The sequence below is a fragment of the Spinacia oleracea genome, chromosome 5, assembly GCF_020520425.1.
Source record: "Spinacia oleracea cultivar Varoflay chromosome 5, BTI_SOV_V1, whole genome shotgun sequence".
Taxonomy (NCBI): domain Eukaryota; kingdom Viridiplantae; phylum Streptophyta; class Magnoliopsida; order Caryophyllales; family Amaranthaceae; genus Spinacia; species Spinacia oleracea.
The window spans coordinates 96833123-96849189 of record NC_079491.1 but is presented as its reverse complement, the minus strand read 5'-3'; positions in this window follow the sequence as shown (position 1 = coordinate 96849189).

Here is a 16067-nt window from a genome sequence, read left to right as displayed (position 1 = left end):
GGCTATAAAGGCAACGCTCAGGTAATCACCTATCAAACGAAGTCTAATCTCAAGATCGCAAGATTGGGATTGTCCTCCCATAAATCGGGATGAGATGCTTAAAAGTTTTACAAGGCCACTCGGAGAGCTAGAAACTGTGAAATGCATGGCCGTGCTCGGATGAATCATAGGCTATGATTATCTGTTTATTTGATCAGTTGAACTCTGAAACCGAGAAACACCTCTGGACATAATAAGGATGACAACTCTTACCTTATGTTCAAGAGCAAGCATCGAGCGACAAAGGAATTAGGAAATAAACACCGGACGAGCTTGCTAGACGCAAGGCCCAGCACGAGGCCAGGCCCGCGCCTAGCAAGCCCAGCGCGCAAGGCATCCCAGCAGCAGCCAAGGCACGCAAGGCCCAACGCAAGGCCAGGCCCAGCGCGCATGGCAGCTGGCGCGCCCATGGGCTGCGAGTAGTCGTGGGCTGCAGCGCTGTGGGCATCTCCGCACGCGCGCATGGCCAGCGCCCCTTGTGGGTCGTGCGCGTGTGTGTGTTGAAGTTCGTGAATGCATCAAATCCTTAAGCAATTAGGATTAGATTAAAAGATTAATTTCCTAAAGTTACTAGTTTTAAGTAATGTCTAATTCTAATAGGATTAGATTACTTGAAACTTAGTAGACTTCTAATTCCATTATTCCTACCCTATAAATATGTGATGGCATTCACAATTTATAAACACATAATTTCAAGTATTCACATAGTTTTAAGGATTAAAACTAATATTAATTTGCCTCAAATTATTCGAATAACATAATACCTTAGGTGCAATTCTAGTTAATTAAATCTAAGGCGGATCCGAACTTGCTGTGGACTATCTACGGAGGGACGACATTTGGAGTCCTAAACTTGTTCTTGTTCGGATCGGGAGCACCTAGGGAAGGCACGCTTCACATGTATGTATCCTAAATTATGCTAATGGTTATGTGGCAATTAATTTGGATTCCTGGCTTTATGGTTTTTCCGCATGAAATATATATGATTTATATGTATCATAACCTAACAGTGGTATCACGAGCCTCTAATTAATTCCATAATAATTAGTTAACATGGTTAAATTTTATAAATTTGCAATGAATTAAAGGGGTGATTAATTTCGATTTTTTGTAATTAATTGCAAATTCGTGCGATTATTTAATTATATGTTCGCAGAATTTTCGGCAGTTTAGTCAATAATGGTCGGAATCGTATAATTTTATAGAGAATTTCACATGTAAACGGCGTTTTAAAATTTTGACTAAAATCATAGATTTGATGCCGAACCCAGAATTCCCAAATTCGAAGCCTAACTATGACTTTTCGGAGGTTTTAGTTTTTCGAACGCAAAATTTGTAATTTTAAGATGTTAAATTAAATATTTGCGATTCTTGTTTGTAAATCTTGAATTTTTGATTGACCTACTGTATATGTTTAACAAATTTAAATGCCTAAGCTTGTTAATTATACAACCTAATTTGTAATTGTAATTAATTTGTTGAAATTCGAATAATTTAGAATTTGGTTTATTTTTCATAATTAATTGACAATTTAATTAGGTATCTATGATTAAAAGCCACCATAAAAATTGTTAAATTTGGTAAATTTTAAATTTTTATGACCTAGATTTGAATCCATGATAATCGAAAATTAATTTGAATAATAAATTTTCGATTTTTCGCCCTAAATTTATGAAATTAATATGATTTATTAATTTGTCTATAAATTTGAAATAAAAAGTTTTGATTTTTATATAATCCGCTCATGAATCTTGCACGCACAAAGCAATGGACGCTACGCGTTACCCTTAAGGGGTGTTGTATAGTGCGGGCATGCGACGACGAGCAAGGGAGCTCGTCGCCCATGCGGTACGAATGCAGCGAGCAAGATGAGTGGCACGCGAGCACAAGGCAGTAGCCCTGCCTTGCGTCGAGTACTGCTATGGGCATGGGCGGATGGGCAAACAAGCAAGAAAGCGAGCAAGGCAGGCGCGCGCGCGGGAAGCGAGGGATGCCTCGCAGCAGCGAGCGCTGCCTCGCCCAGCCAGTGATGGCTCTCGCACAGCGAGCGCTGCCTCGCCAAGCAGCTGCTACGCTACGAAGCCAGCGAGCATTGCTGTGCGCAAGCGTGGCTTGGCTTGCTGCGTTTGCGCGTGGCTGGTGCTCGTGCCTTGCTTTGCGATCACTCGTGAGGGGCGCTGCTGCCTCGTGACTCGATGGGGCATGGGCGCAAGTCCATGGCCTCGTCTTGATCCGATTGATGCGCTTTGAATTTAATTTTAATTTTCAGTTGGAAAATGTTTTTAATTAAATTTTGAAATTCGTAATATAATTTCTTTATTTCTCGGAATTTAATTTTGAATAATTTAATTATTATAAATTTTATTTATACTAATTATTTTACTAAAATTAAAACCTTGATTAAATTTAAATTAATTAATTTAATAAACTGAAAATAAATTAAAGGATTCAAATAATAATTTATATGAGCTTTAAATTTTAATTAAATTTGTATGTTTCCGGTTAGACTAGGAAATACAATTTTATGTTTAAAATTGGTAAAGCATGTAAATTTATTGGTTTAAGTGGGAGCGTTTTAGTCATAAACTCTTGATTAGGTCTACATTCCTTTAAGGTTAAAGCAACTTGATTAGAATTAATAAGGATTGAATAATTGGTAGATTATTGGAAGCCTTGATTAATTGCTGCAAATATTTATGTGATGCATAATATGTTCTACTAACCAGCTATGTGGGTCATTCATTGATAAATGAATGGGTGAATAGTATATTGTAAATGTACTGTTTTGCAGGTTATGGAAAGTGACTAGTATGGCCCAAATAGGATAGTAAATATGGTCTCCGTACCATTAATTTGAATGTAATATTGGTCTAAAGTACCAAATTTTATTGCTTTAAATATGGTATGCGTACCATCAAATCGTTTTAATTAGTTTAAATTATAGCTTATCCTATTTGAAGAAAATGGCGCCTCCCATGGTGAAATTCAAGACGGAGTTTCCAATCCATTTTCAAGAGTGAGTTTGAAGTTGAAGCTTCAAGATGAAATCGGGTCATACTAGATCACATTTATATCTTATGCATGCTTTAAGTTATTTATTTCTTTTAAATATGTCCTAAAAATGCAATAGATTGTGGCTTGATTATGTTGCATGATTAAGGATTTTAGTTCACTTAAAATCTAACCAACATAGTAAGAGCCTTAAGTTCCAAACTTTAAAATTTGAGTTAAAAGGTGTCATGCCAAAATAACACCTACTTGGATAACCTTTACATCAAGGTTAGTAATAGTTTTCCGCCTAAGCGAGGTGTTACTTATTGATCCTAAAGGGGTAAGGTACACAAATAATTGTGAATACATTTTAGTTTTGGTGAAACTCAGCGATATAAGTAAGGAGTCCTTTTATGTCGTGGCAAATGAGATAGGTTTACCTAATAAGTTCTTAGACGTACCTATCAACCAAGAGTAGTTTCTAGACTATTAGCAAAGGCTTTGCTTACTTAAAATATTTTAGAATTGAGTCTAAATACATAATGTGCTTAATTCTTCAATGATTTAAGGATCTTGGAATCATTTTATTCACACCTGCCGGAACACATAACTTGAATAAAATGCTTAATTAATGATAAATTATGCATGTATGCTAGAGTTTAAGTTTATTAAGAGAAACTGTGAATGGTTATTTATTTGTTTGTTCTTTTTCAATTGTAGTTTTTACTATGGCAAACAACAATTCATTCAGCATCCGATCAATTCTCGAAAAGGAGAAGTTAAACGAGAAAAACTTCCTTGACTGGCAAAGCAACTTGCAAAAATTCTTATGCAGGAAGAAAAGGAGTATGTCCTGGATGAGGCGATGCCTGAAGCCGCAGGCCACGGGGTCACTCAGGTAGCCCTTAATCGTTGGATTGATTCCAACAAGGATGTAAAATGTCTAATGCTTGCAACCATGAGTGCAGATCTACGGAAAACATTCATCAACTCAGATGCTTTCACGATCTGGCTGGAGTCGAAAGATTCGAGACTCATATGCAATTCTTGAGACTAAGCTTAAGAAAGGCGAGCCCGTAAGTCCACATGTTCTCAAAATGATTGGACTCATTGAGAATATGAGTCGGCTGGATCAGCAATTCTCTCAGGAAATGGCTGTAGACACCATCCTCCATTCTCTTCATAGCGGGTATGATCAGTTCATGCTAAACTACAGTATGAATAGTCTGGACAAAACGCTCACTGAGCTTCACGGTTTGCTAAAGGCCGCTGAAAAGACGCTCAAAAGTGATAAGCAAGATGTGCTTATGGTGCGTGGGGGAAACTTCAAGAAATCTGGTAAGAAGAGGAATGCTAAGAAAGGTGGCAAGAAGGCCAGCCCGACCAAGCAATCTGGCGGCACCAAGTCTGAAAAGAAGAAGGTGAGTCAACCCACTTCTGAATCTGAATGCTTCTACTGCAAGAAAAAGGGGCTTTGGAAGAGAGATTGCTTGAAGCTTAAGGAAGATCAGAAGAACGGAACAGTCGTTCCATCTTTAGGTATTTTCGTTATAGACTGTATGCTTGCTAATTGAACTTCTTGGGTATTAAATACAGGTTGTGGCTCACATATGTTCCAATTGGTAGGTGCTTATTAAACGAAGGTGCTTGGAGTCTTCCATATTGAAACTTTCAAGCACCTTATTGATATAAGTTCTTTGATTGAGTCCAATCATCTTCTTAGATCTATCTCCGTAAATCTTGATGCCCAGTATGTACTGTTCTTCTCCTAGATCCTTCATCGAAAAACATTTCCCAAGCCAAATCTTGACAGAGTTTAACATAGGAATGTCATTTCCGATAAGTAATATGTCGTCGACATATAATACTAGAAAAGAAATTTTGCTCCCACTGACCTTCTTGTATACAAAAGATTCGTCTGCGTTCTTGATGAAACCAAAGTCATTGACTGCTTCATCAAAACGTATATTCCAGCTCCTTGATGCTTGCTTCAATCCGTAGATTGATTTCTTAAGCTTGCATAACTTTTTAGCATTCTTTGGATCCTCAAAACTCTCAGGTTGTGTCATAAACACAGTTTTTGTTAAAACGCCGTTTAAGAAAGCGGTTTTGACATCTATTTGCTGTATTTCGTAATCGTAATATGCAACGATTGCTAACATTATCCGAATAGACTTTAGCATTGCAACTGGTGAAAAGGTTTCATCGTAATCCACACCGTGGACTTGCCTGTAACCTTTTGCAACCAATCTAGCTTTGAAAACTTCTAGTTTCCCATCCTTGTCCTTTTTCAGTTTAAAAACCCATTTGCTTCCTATGGCTTGGTAGGCATCTAGCAAATCGACCAAATCCCAAACTTGGTTTTCAGACATGGAGTCTTATTCAGAATGCATGGCTTCTTGCCATTGCTTGGAGCTAGGGCTCGTCATAGCTTGTTTGTAAGTCGCAGGTTCATCACTTTCAAGTAATAGAACTTCATAGCTCTCGTTCGTCAAAATACCTAAGTACCTTTCCGGTTGAGATCTATATCTATGCGATCTACGCGGGGTTACATTTCTAGATGGTCCTTGATTCTCACCAGATACTTCTAAAGATCTCTGAGTTTCATCCTAAATGTCATCTTGAGCATTCTCTAGAGTTTGTTGTTCGACTCGAATTTCTTGGAGGTCTACTTTTCTCCCACTTGTCATTTTGGAAATGTGATCTCTTTCCAAAAAGATACCATCTCGAGCAACAAACACCTTGTTCTCAGATGTATTGTAGAAGTAATACCCCTTTGTTTCCTTTGGATAGCCCACAAGGATACATTTGTCAGATTTTGGTTGAAGTTTGTCTGAAATTAATCGTTTGACGTATACTTCACAACCCCAAATCTTAAGAAAAGACACTTTTGGAGGCTTTCCAAACCATAACTCATATGGAGTCTTTTCAACAGCTTTAGACGGAGCTCTATTTATAGTGAGTGCGGCTGTGTTTAGTGCATGTCCCCAAAATTCTATTGGAAGTTCGGCCTGACCCATCATTGATCTAACCATGTCTAGCAAGGTTCTATTCCTCCGTTCCGAGACACCGTTCCATTGAGGTGTTCTGGGAGGAGTCAATTCTAATAGAATTCCACATTCTTTCAGATGGTCATCAAATTCATAGCTCAGATATTCACCGCCTCGATCAGACCGCAGTGCCTTAATCTTCTTGCCTAATTGATTCTCTTCACTCTGAAATTCCTTGAATTTGTCAAAGGATTCATACTTATGCTTCGTTAGGTAGACATTACCATATCTACTGAAGTCATCAGTGAAAGTGATAAAGTAGCTGAAACCACCTCTAGCATTTGTACTCATTGGTCCACATACATCTGTATGGATTAAACCCAATAGTTCAGTTGCTCTTTCTCCAGCTTTAGAGAAAGGTTTCTTTGTCATTTTGCCAAGTAAACATGCTTCGCACTTACCATAATCCTCTAAGTCAAATTTCTTAAGAATTCCTTCATTTTGAAGTCTTTCTATGCGCTTTATGTTTATATGGCCTAATCGATAATGCCACAGATAGGTGAGATTTGAATCATTCTTTTTGGCCTTTTTGGTATTTATGTTATAAACTTGTTTGTCGTGATCTAATAAATAAAGTCCATTGACTAATCTAGCAGACCCATAAAACATCTCTTTAAAATTAAACGAGCAACTATTGTCTTTTATTAAAAAGGAAAATCCCTTAGCATCTAAGCAAGAAACAGAAATGATGTTTTTAGTAAGACTTGGAACATGGAAACAATCTTCCAGTTCCAAAACTAGCCCAGAGGGCAACGACAAATAATACGTTCCTACAGCTAATGCAGCAATCTGTGCTCCATTTCCCACTCGTAGGTCGACTTCACCCTTGCTTAACCTTCTACTTCTTCTTAGTCCCTGCGAATTGGAAAATAAGTGTGAGCCACAACCTGTATCTAATACCCAAGAAGTTGAATTAGCAAGTATACAGTCTATAACAAAAATACCTGAAGATGGAACAACTGTTCCGTTCTTCTAATCTTCCTTAAGCTTTGGAAATTCTCTCTTGTAATTGCCAATTCCATCACAATAAAGACAGATTAATGTGGACTTGTCCTGCTTTGTCTTCTTCTTATTTGACTCAGCATTACCCTTGGACTTTCCACCTTTCTTGAAGGGTCTCCCTTTCGCCTTGAGTAAATCTTTGGCTTCACAGTCGAGTACTATCTCAGCCTTTCTGACAAGGTGAACAAACTCTGCAACTGTTTCAGCTCTTGGTTCACTTAGGTATAGTTGCTTAAAGCGACCAAACCCACTGTGCAGTGAATTGAGCAAGATAGAGACTTCCATCCTTTCGTTTATTGGTGTTCCTAGCAGACTTAGGCGATCAAAATATGAAAGCATAAGTTCTACATGGAACCTTAGTGGGACACCAATTCTTTGTTTAGTGCGAAGGAGCTGAACATGTGTTTCTTGGACATCCATCCTAAAACACCTGTTATGAGAACTAACCTTTAGACCAGACATTGATTCAATCAACTGATGGACGTTTAGGTCCCTGTCCTCCGTGTTTCCACAACAGATATCCCTCAGATTCTTGATGAGCATAAAAGGTTCGTAAGCTAAAAACCTCCTAGCCCATTCATCAGGGATATTGTTCAGCATGAGACTCATAACCTATTTTAGATCCGCATCCCAGGCGGCATGTCTTTCAGGGGTCATGTCTCTGGCATAGTAGCTTGGCATTGGATTGAACAGTACATACTCAAATCCATTGAGTCTGAGTACTTCAACTAGCTTAGCTTCCCATTCAAGAAAATTTGTTAGGTTCAGCTTGACCATAAGATCAGAACCTCAATGTAGGCTACAGACTACAGCTAAATTAGCTAGAATTGGGATTAGTCAATCTGCTCTATGCTTGATTTGTGGGTTGCAGGATGAAGATCACCACCATCTTTTCTTTCAGTGCCAGTTCAGCTATCAGATTATGCAGGCAATGCAGCAGTGGTTGGGTGTTCCTATGGCTGGTACCTTGCATCAGTTGGTAAGAAAGATTGGTCATAGCAGAGTTTCTAAGTTCAGAAAACAAGTTATTTTTGCTGCTATTGGTACTGCTGTGTACCTGATTTGGAAGAGCAGGAATGCAAGCTTCTGGGATAATCAAATCCCCACTATTAGTCACACTGTGAGCAGCTTGAAGCAATTGGTTAAGGGCAGAATTCAAGTAGTTTTGCCAAAAACTGTGAGCAAGAGAGATTATGACTGGTTTATAACCTTGTAATGGGCCTTGTACCTTGTTTGATTTGTTTGTGTGCCTTGTATAGCTGTGAGTTGCTAATTCCTTGTTGATAGAGTCCAACCTAGTTGGTTTGTATCACTTGGTTTAGCCTAAGTTGTAATGTTTTGCTTAATTAATATATTCTCTCTTGCTTAGCAAAAAAAAAAGATCAGAACCCATGATGATGTTTTGATTGTTGTTTTCCATAGTAAAAACTACAATGGAAAAAGAATAAACAAATAAATAACTATTCACAATTTCTCTTAATAAACTTAAATTCTAGCATACATGCATAATTTATCATTTATTAAGCATTTTATTCAAGTTATGTGTTCTGGAAGGTGTGAATAAAATGATTCCAAGATCCTTAAATCATTGAAGAATTAAGCACATTATGTATTTAGACTCAATTCTAAAATATTTTAGGTAAGCAATGCCTTTGCTAATAGTCTAGAAACTACTCTTGGTTGATAGGTACGTCTAAGAACTTATTAGGTAAACCTATCTCATTTGCCACGACATAAAAGGACTCCTTACTTATCTCGTCGAGTTTCACCAAAACTAACATGTACTCACAATTATTTGTGTACCTTACCCCTTTAGGATCAATAAGGAACACCTCGCTTAGGCGGAAAACTATTACTAAGATTGATGTAAAGGTTTATCCAAGTAAGTGTTATTTTGGCATGGCACCTTTTAACTCAATTTTAAAGTTTGGAACTTAAGGCTCTTACTATGTTGGTTAGATTTTAAGTGAACTAAAATCCTTAATCATGCAACATAATCAAGCCACAATCTCATGCATAATTAAGACATATTTAAAGAAATAAATAACTTAAAACATGCATAAGATATAAATGTGATCTAGTATGGCCCGACTTCATCTTGAAGCTTCAACTTCAAACTCCGTCTTGAAAATGGATTGGAAACTTCGTCTTGAATTTCACCATGGGAGGCGCCATTTTCTTCAAATAGGTTACAACTATTTGATGGTACGCAGACCATATTTAAATTAAAAACCTTGGTGCATTAGACCAATTTTACATTCAAATTAATGGTACGCAGACCATATTTTCTATCCTATTTGGGCCATACTAGTCACTTTCAATAACCTGCAAAACAGTACATATACAATATATACCATTCACCCAATCATTTATCAATGAATGGCCCACATAGCTGGTTAGTAGAACATATTATGCATCACATAAATATTTGCAGCAATTAATCAAGGCTTCCAATAATCTACCAATTATTCAATCCTTATTAATTTTAATCAAGTTGTTTTAACCTTAAAGGATTGTAGATCTAATCAAGAGTTTATGACTAAAAGCTCCCACTTAAACCAATAAATTTACATGCTTTACTAATTTTAAACATGAAATTGTATTTCCTATTCTAACCGGAAACATACAAATTTAATTAAAATTTAAAGCTCATATAAATTATTAATTGAATCCTTTAATTTATTTTCAGTTTATTAAATTAATAAATTTAAATATATTCAAGGTTTTAATTTTAGTAAAATAATTAGTATAAATAAAATTTATAATAATTAGATTATTCAAAATTAAATTCCGAGAAAAAAATTAAATTACGAATTTCAAAATTAATTACAATCGTTTTCGAACTGGAAATTTAAAATTAAATTCAAAACACATCAATCAGATCAAGACGAGGCCATGGGATTGCGCCCATGCCCTGTCGAGTGCACGAGGCAGAAGCGCCCCTCGACTGACCGCATAGCAAGGCACAAGCAGCAGCCACGCATTGACGCAGCAAGCCGAGCCACGCCTAGGCGCAGCATCAGCTCGCTCGTTGTGGCGCAGCAGCGATCGCTGGGCGAGGCATCGCTCACTATGAGCGACCCATCGCGCGCTGGGCGAGGCAACGCTCGCTGTGGCGCAGCATCCCTCGCTGCCCACGCGCGCCTGCCTGCTCGCGCTTGTGCCTTGCTTCATCGCCCCATCGCCCATGCTCGCAGCACACACGCCCAGGCAGCCTTTGTCTTGCGCACATGCCACGCTCGTTGCTCGCTGCATTCGTACCGCATGGGCGACGAGCTCCCTTGCTCGTCGTCGCATGCCCGCACTATACAACACCCCTTAAGGGTAACATGTAGCGTCCATTGCTTTGTGCGTGCAAAATTCATGAGCGAATTATATAAAAATTAAAACTTTTTAATTCAAATTTATAGACAAATTAATAAATCATGCCGTAGATCAAGTTGTAACCGAAGTAGACATTAATTTCATAAATTTAGGGCGAAAAATTGAAAATTTATATTCAATTAATTTCCGATCATCATGGATTCAAATCTAGGTCATAAAAATTTAAAATTTATTATCAATTTTTATGGTGGTTTTTAATCATGGATACCTAATTAAATTGTCAATTAATTATGAAAATCAAATCAAATTCTAAATTATTCGAATTTCAACAAATTAATTACAATTACAAATTAGGTTGTATAATTAACAAGCTTAGGCATATAAATTTGTTAAACATATACAGTAGGTCAATCAAAAATTCAAGATTTACAAACAAGAATCGCAAATATTTGATTTAACATCTTTAAAAATTACAAATTTTGCGTTCGAAAAACTAAAACCTCCGAAAAGTCATAGTTAGGCTTCGAATTTGGGAATTCTGGGTTCGACATTAAATCCATGATTTTAGTCAAAATTTTAAAACGCTGTTTACATGCGAAATACACTATAAAATTATACGATTCCGACCATTATTGACTAAACTGCCAAAAATTCTACGAACGTATAATTAAATAATCGCACGAATTTGCAATTAATTACCAAAAATTGAAAATTTTGAACTAATCACCCCTTTAATTCATTGCAAATTTATAAAATTTAACCATGTTAACTAATTATTATGGAATTAATTAGAGGCTCGTGATACCACTGTTAGGTTATGATACATATAATTGAATATAAATCATGCGGAAAAACTATAAAGCCAGGAATCCAAATTAATTACCACATAACAATTAGCATAATTTAGGACACATACACTTTGTAGCGTGTCCTCCCTAGCTGCACCCGAACCGAACAAGAACAAGTCTAGGACTCCAAATGTCGTCCCTCCGTAGATAGTCCACAGCACGTTCGGATCCGCCTTAGATTTAATTAACTAGAATTGCACCTAAGGTTCTATGAATATTTCCAATATTTTGGCAAATATTATACTTAGTTTTAATCCTTAAAACTAGGTGTATGATTGAAAATTATGTTGTCATAAATTTGTGAATGCCATCACATATTATAGAGTAGGAATATGGAATTGGAAGTCTACTAGGATTCAAGGATTCTAACTCTATTAGAATTAGAGTTTCCTTAAAACTAGTAATTCAAAAAATTAATCTAATCCTAATCGCTTAAGGATTCGATGCATGCACAAACTCCAACACGCACACGAGCACGGCCCACAAGCGAGCAGGCCATGCCCGCGCGCGCGAGGAGCCCGCAGCAGCCTCGCAGCCCACACGCTGCTTCGCAGTCCAAGTGCTGCTCGCAGCCCGTGTTGATCGCAGCCATGGCGCGCTGGGCCTGGCCTTGCGCTGGGCCTGGCGTGCCTTTGGCTTGCTGTTGTGCGCGTTGGGCTTGCTAGGCGTGGGCCTGGCTTCGTGCTGGGCCTTCGTCTAGCAAGCTCGTCTGATGCTTTATTTCGTACAACGCGCTTCCTGATTAATTTTCCGATTCCGGAATTCATTTCCGATTCGAACAATATTTAACATTTTCGATTCCGGAATTAATTCCCGTTTCGAACGAATATTTAATATTTCCGATTCCAGAATTGTTTTCCGATTCCGATAATATTTCCGATTCTGACAATATTTCCGTTTCCGACAATATTTCCATTTCCGATAATATTTTCCTATACGTACCATGTTTCTGTTTCCGGCAACATCTACGACTTGGATAATATTTATATTTCCGATACGATCCATATTTCCGATACGATCCATATTTCCGTTTCCGGCAATATCATCGTTTCCGGAGTATCCATAATTTGCCTTTTGACGATTTCAGCTCCCGCTGGAACCGAGATCCGTCGATTCCGAATATTCATAAATGGAGTATTTAAATCCTTTAAATTCTTGATCCGTTCACGTACTATTTGTGTGACCCTACGGGTTCAGTCAAGGAAATAATGCCCTTGGTCCAAGTATGCATTTAATGCTAAGTCTAATAAATGCGGTTCAATATTAATTATACAAGTTAATAATTCAGTGAGATCAAGTGAACTGTATGCCTAGCTAGAGGCCGCTTCAGTTCAAGTGGAATTAATAATATTAATCCACAGCTTACTCTTGACTGAACCCGTAGGGTCACACAAATAGTACGTGAACGGATCAAGTATTTAAAGGAATTAAATACTCCATTTATGGATATTCGGAATCGACGGATCTCGGTTCCAGTGGGAGCTGAAATTGTCAAAGGCAAATTATGAATACTCCGGAAACGATGATATTACCGGAAACGGAAATATGGATCGTATCGGAAATATAAATATTATCCAAGTCGTAGATGTTGCCGGAAACGGAAACATGGTACGTATCGGAAAATATTATCGGAAATGGAAATATTGTCAGAATCGGAAATATTGCCGGAAGCGGAAATATTGTCGGAAACGGAAATATTGTCGGAAACGGAATTAATTTCCGTTTCGAACAAATATTTAATATTTCCGATTCCGGAATTATTTTCCGATTCCGATAATATTTCCGATTCTGACAATATTTTCGATTCCGGCAATATTTCCGATTCCGGAAATATTTCCATTTCCGATAATATTTTCCGACACGTACCATGTTTTCGTTTCCGGTAACATCTACGACTTGGATAATATTTATATTTCTTATACGATCCATATTTCCGTTTCCGGCAATATCATCGTTTCAGGAGTATTTCATAATTTGTCTTTTGACGATTTGAGCTCCCACTGAAACCGAGATCCGTCGATTCCGAATATCAATAAATAGAGTATTTAATTCCTTTAAATACTTGATCCGTTCACGTACTATTTGTGTGACCCTACGGGTTCAATCAAGAGTAAGATGTGGATTAATATTATTAATTCCACTTGAACTGAAGCAGCCTCTAGCTAGGCATACAGTTCACTTGATCTCACTGAATTATTAACTTGTATAATTAACACTGAACCGCATTTATTAGACTTAGCATTAAATACATATTTGGACCAAGGGCAATATTTCCTTCAGTCTCCCACTTGTCCTTAGGGACAAGTGTGCATTTCCTAATTCCTTTGTCGCTTGATGCTTGCTCTTGAACATAAGGTAAGAGTTTTCATCCTTATTATGTCCAGAGGTGTTTCTCGGTTTCAGAGTTCAACTGATCAAATAAACAGATAATCATAACCTATTATTCATCTGAGCAAGGCCATACATTTTACAGTTTCTAGCTCTCCGAGTGGCCTTGTACAACTTTTAGCATCTCATCCCGATTTATGAGAGGACAATCTCAATCTTGCGATCTTGAGATTAGACTTCGTTTGATAGGTGATAACCCGAGCGTTGCCGTTATAGCCTTCTTTTACGGTGCGACGGTTGACAACGTCAAACTAAGAAGTTCTCAAACAAGTAATCTCAAATCACTCAGGTATTGAGGATTAGTGTCTAATAATTTTAATGAAATTTACTTATGACAGATTTATAATAATTGAATTTATAGTACAAGTTCAACTATTAAGTGGATTACAATGTAAAAATATATTATCCAATATTTGATCAAATAAAGGCAAAGAAAAAATAATATAAAAATTAAACGAAAAATCATTGAAATTGTTTCCCATTTAAAAGATTCAGAAATTACAAAATGAAATGATAAAAGATGTTAAAATACTTTCATTCATGTATGAAACAAATCATTGTCATATGGTTGTGAATATTGTGATATTGAAGTATATTCGGTATAATCTTTTCCCCAATTATCTTGATGTATTGAGTATATTCAAAACATGTTAATTTAGTACTTAGTAGTATGTTTAAATTAAGAAATTTACCGCCATCAATATAAATATATTTATTACCTTATACTAAAAGAGACACCATGAATGACACATGTCACTTTCTAGTGCATTTTTTCCCTGCCAAAAACCTTTTTCCTAAATTATATATACTTTATTTTATTTTATTTTATTTTATTTTATTTTTCTATCGTTTTCTATAAATGGTTTATGTATGGAGAAAATATTGGATAACATAATAGGACAATAATAGACATCACATAATAATAATTTGTTCAAAATTATTTTGGAAATATTTTAGTCAAATCGGTATATCAATAATGGAAAATATATTTAATCATTATTTTGATCAAATTTATTAAGCATATGAAATATGTAAACGTAGTACGGCGAAAATTTCATATACGGAGCTAATGTATAATTATTTATTAAGCATAGTACTTTCGATATTTATTAATTATACATTAGCTTTAGGGAGGGAAATATTTTTTACGGAGTAAAAAATATGGCAGGTCAAATAATAATTTTAGAATATACGGAGTATGTGTGTGCAAGGGATATAATCTAGTTTTGTATTATAATCGATTATTACTATACGTAATTAGAAGGTTCACGTATTTTTTTATGAAATATGATACTCCGTAAATATTTTATTGTAGGACGATTGTCAGATTTACATCTATACTGTCTTGACGAATGTAAAATTTATTGAGCGTTTAAAATCTTATCTTTAACACTTACCACTTTTTTTAAAAAAAAAAAACTTAATTATTATAGTTAAAATGTTTAAATTACACTCCGTATGCACTAAGATTCTATATATTACAACTATTAAAACTTAATATTTCTAGGAAGTGTGTCAAATATCAGATTTTGAACAATATATCTTAATGTTAAATGGTGTATATAAAGATCTCAAATTTATTGATAACTGGTGATGAATCAGTTATATTTGTTAACTGGCAATTTATTTTATATACTATGTATGTTAAACCTAGAATAACTGTCAATTGCGGGTTAAAAGTTTAGGCCAAACATATAAATGGTAAACTCAGGGTTAGTGCATAAGCTAAATAGATTATACGGTAGTCATACGTAATATATGGCTGTTATAAACCGTGTAAATTTTAAATACTTATCTTGATATATGCGATGTATGTTTGAATTAGATTATGTGTAGAATTTGATTATGTATACATATATAGGAAATCCTCTATATAAGTTAGTAAAAATATTGATAAATTTTTTAATTCTTTATGTATTTTTTCATATTAGTTTTTGTTACCATAAAATACAGTAAGTTCTTTTGAAGGGGGAAAAAACTTACCGTATTTTATGGTAACAAAAAATACAGTAAGTTGAACATATATTACGTGATATTATTGTGTTGTAAAATATTTGTTGCTTAATTTTTTAACTTTATTTTTAATATTAAAAGAGAGGTCAATCAATGAGTGACAAATGTCATCACCGCATTTATTTTCCTCTTTTAGTATATTATATAGATAGATAGATGGTTGGGAAGGTGAAAAGAGTAGTAATGAAGGAGAAGAGAGAGAGTATCGAGTGAAAAGGAAGGAAAATGAGGGAAAAATAATTTGGACGTTGGTTGTGGGGTCCAATAACGAAAATTTGGACGGACGTTAGATTTAGGGGGTGATTGATTTAAATTTAAAAGTTTAAGGGGGTTATTAAAAAAACATATAACGTAGTTATTTCAAAAACTACAACTTTAAAAAGGTGATTTTATCCAAAAAAATCTAGAAACT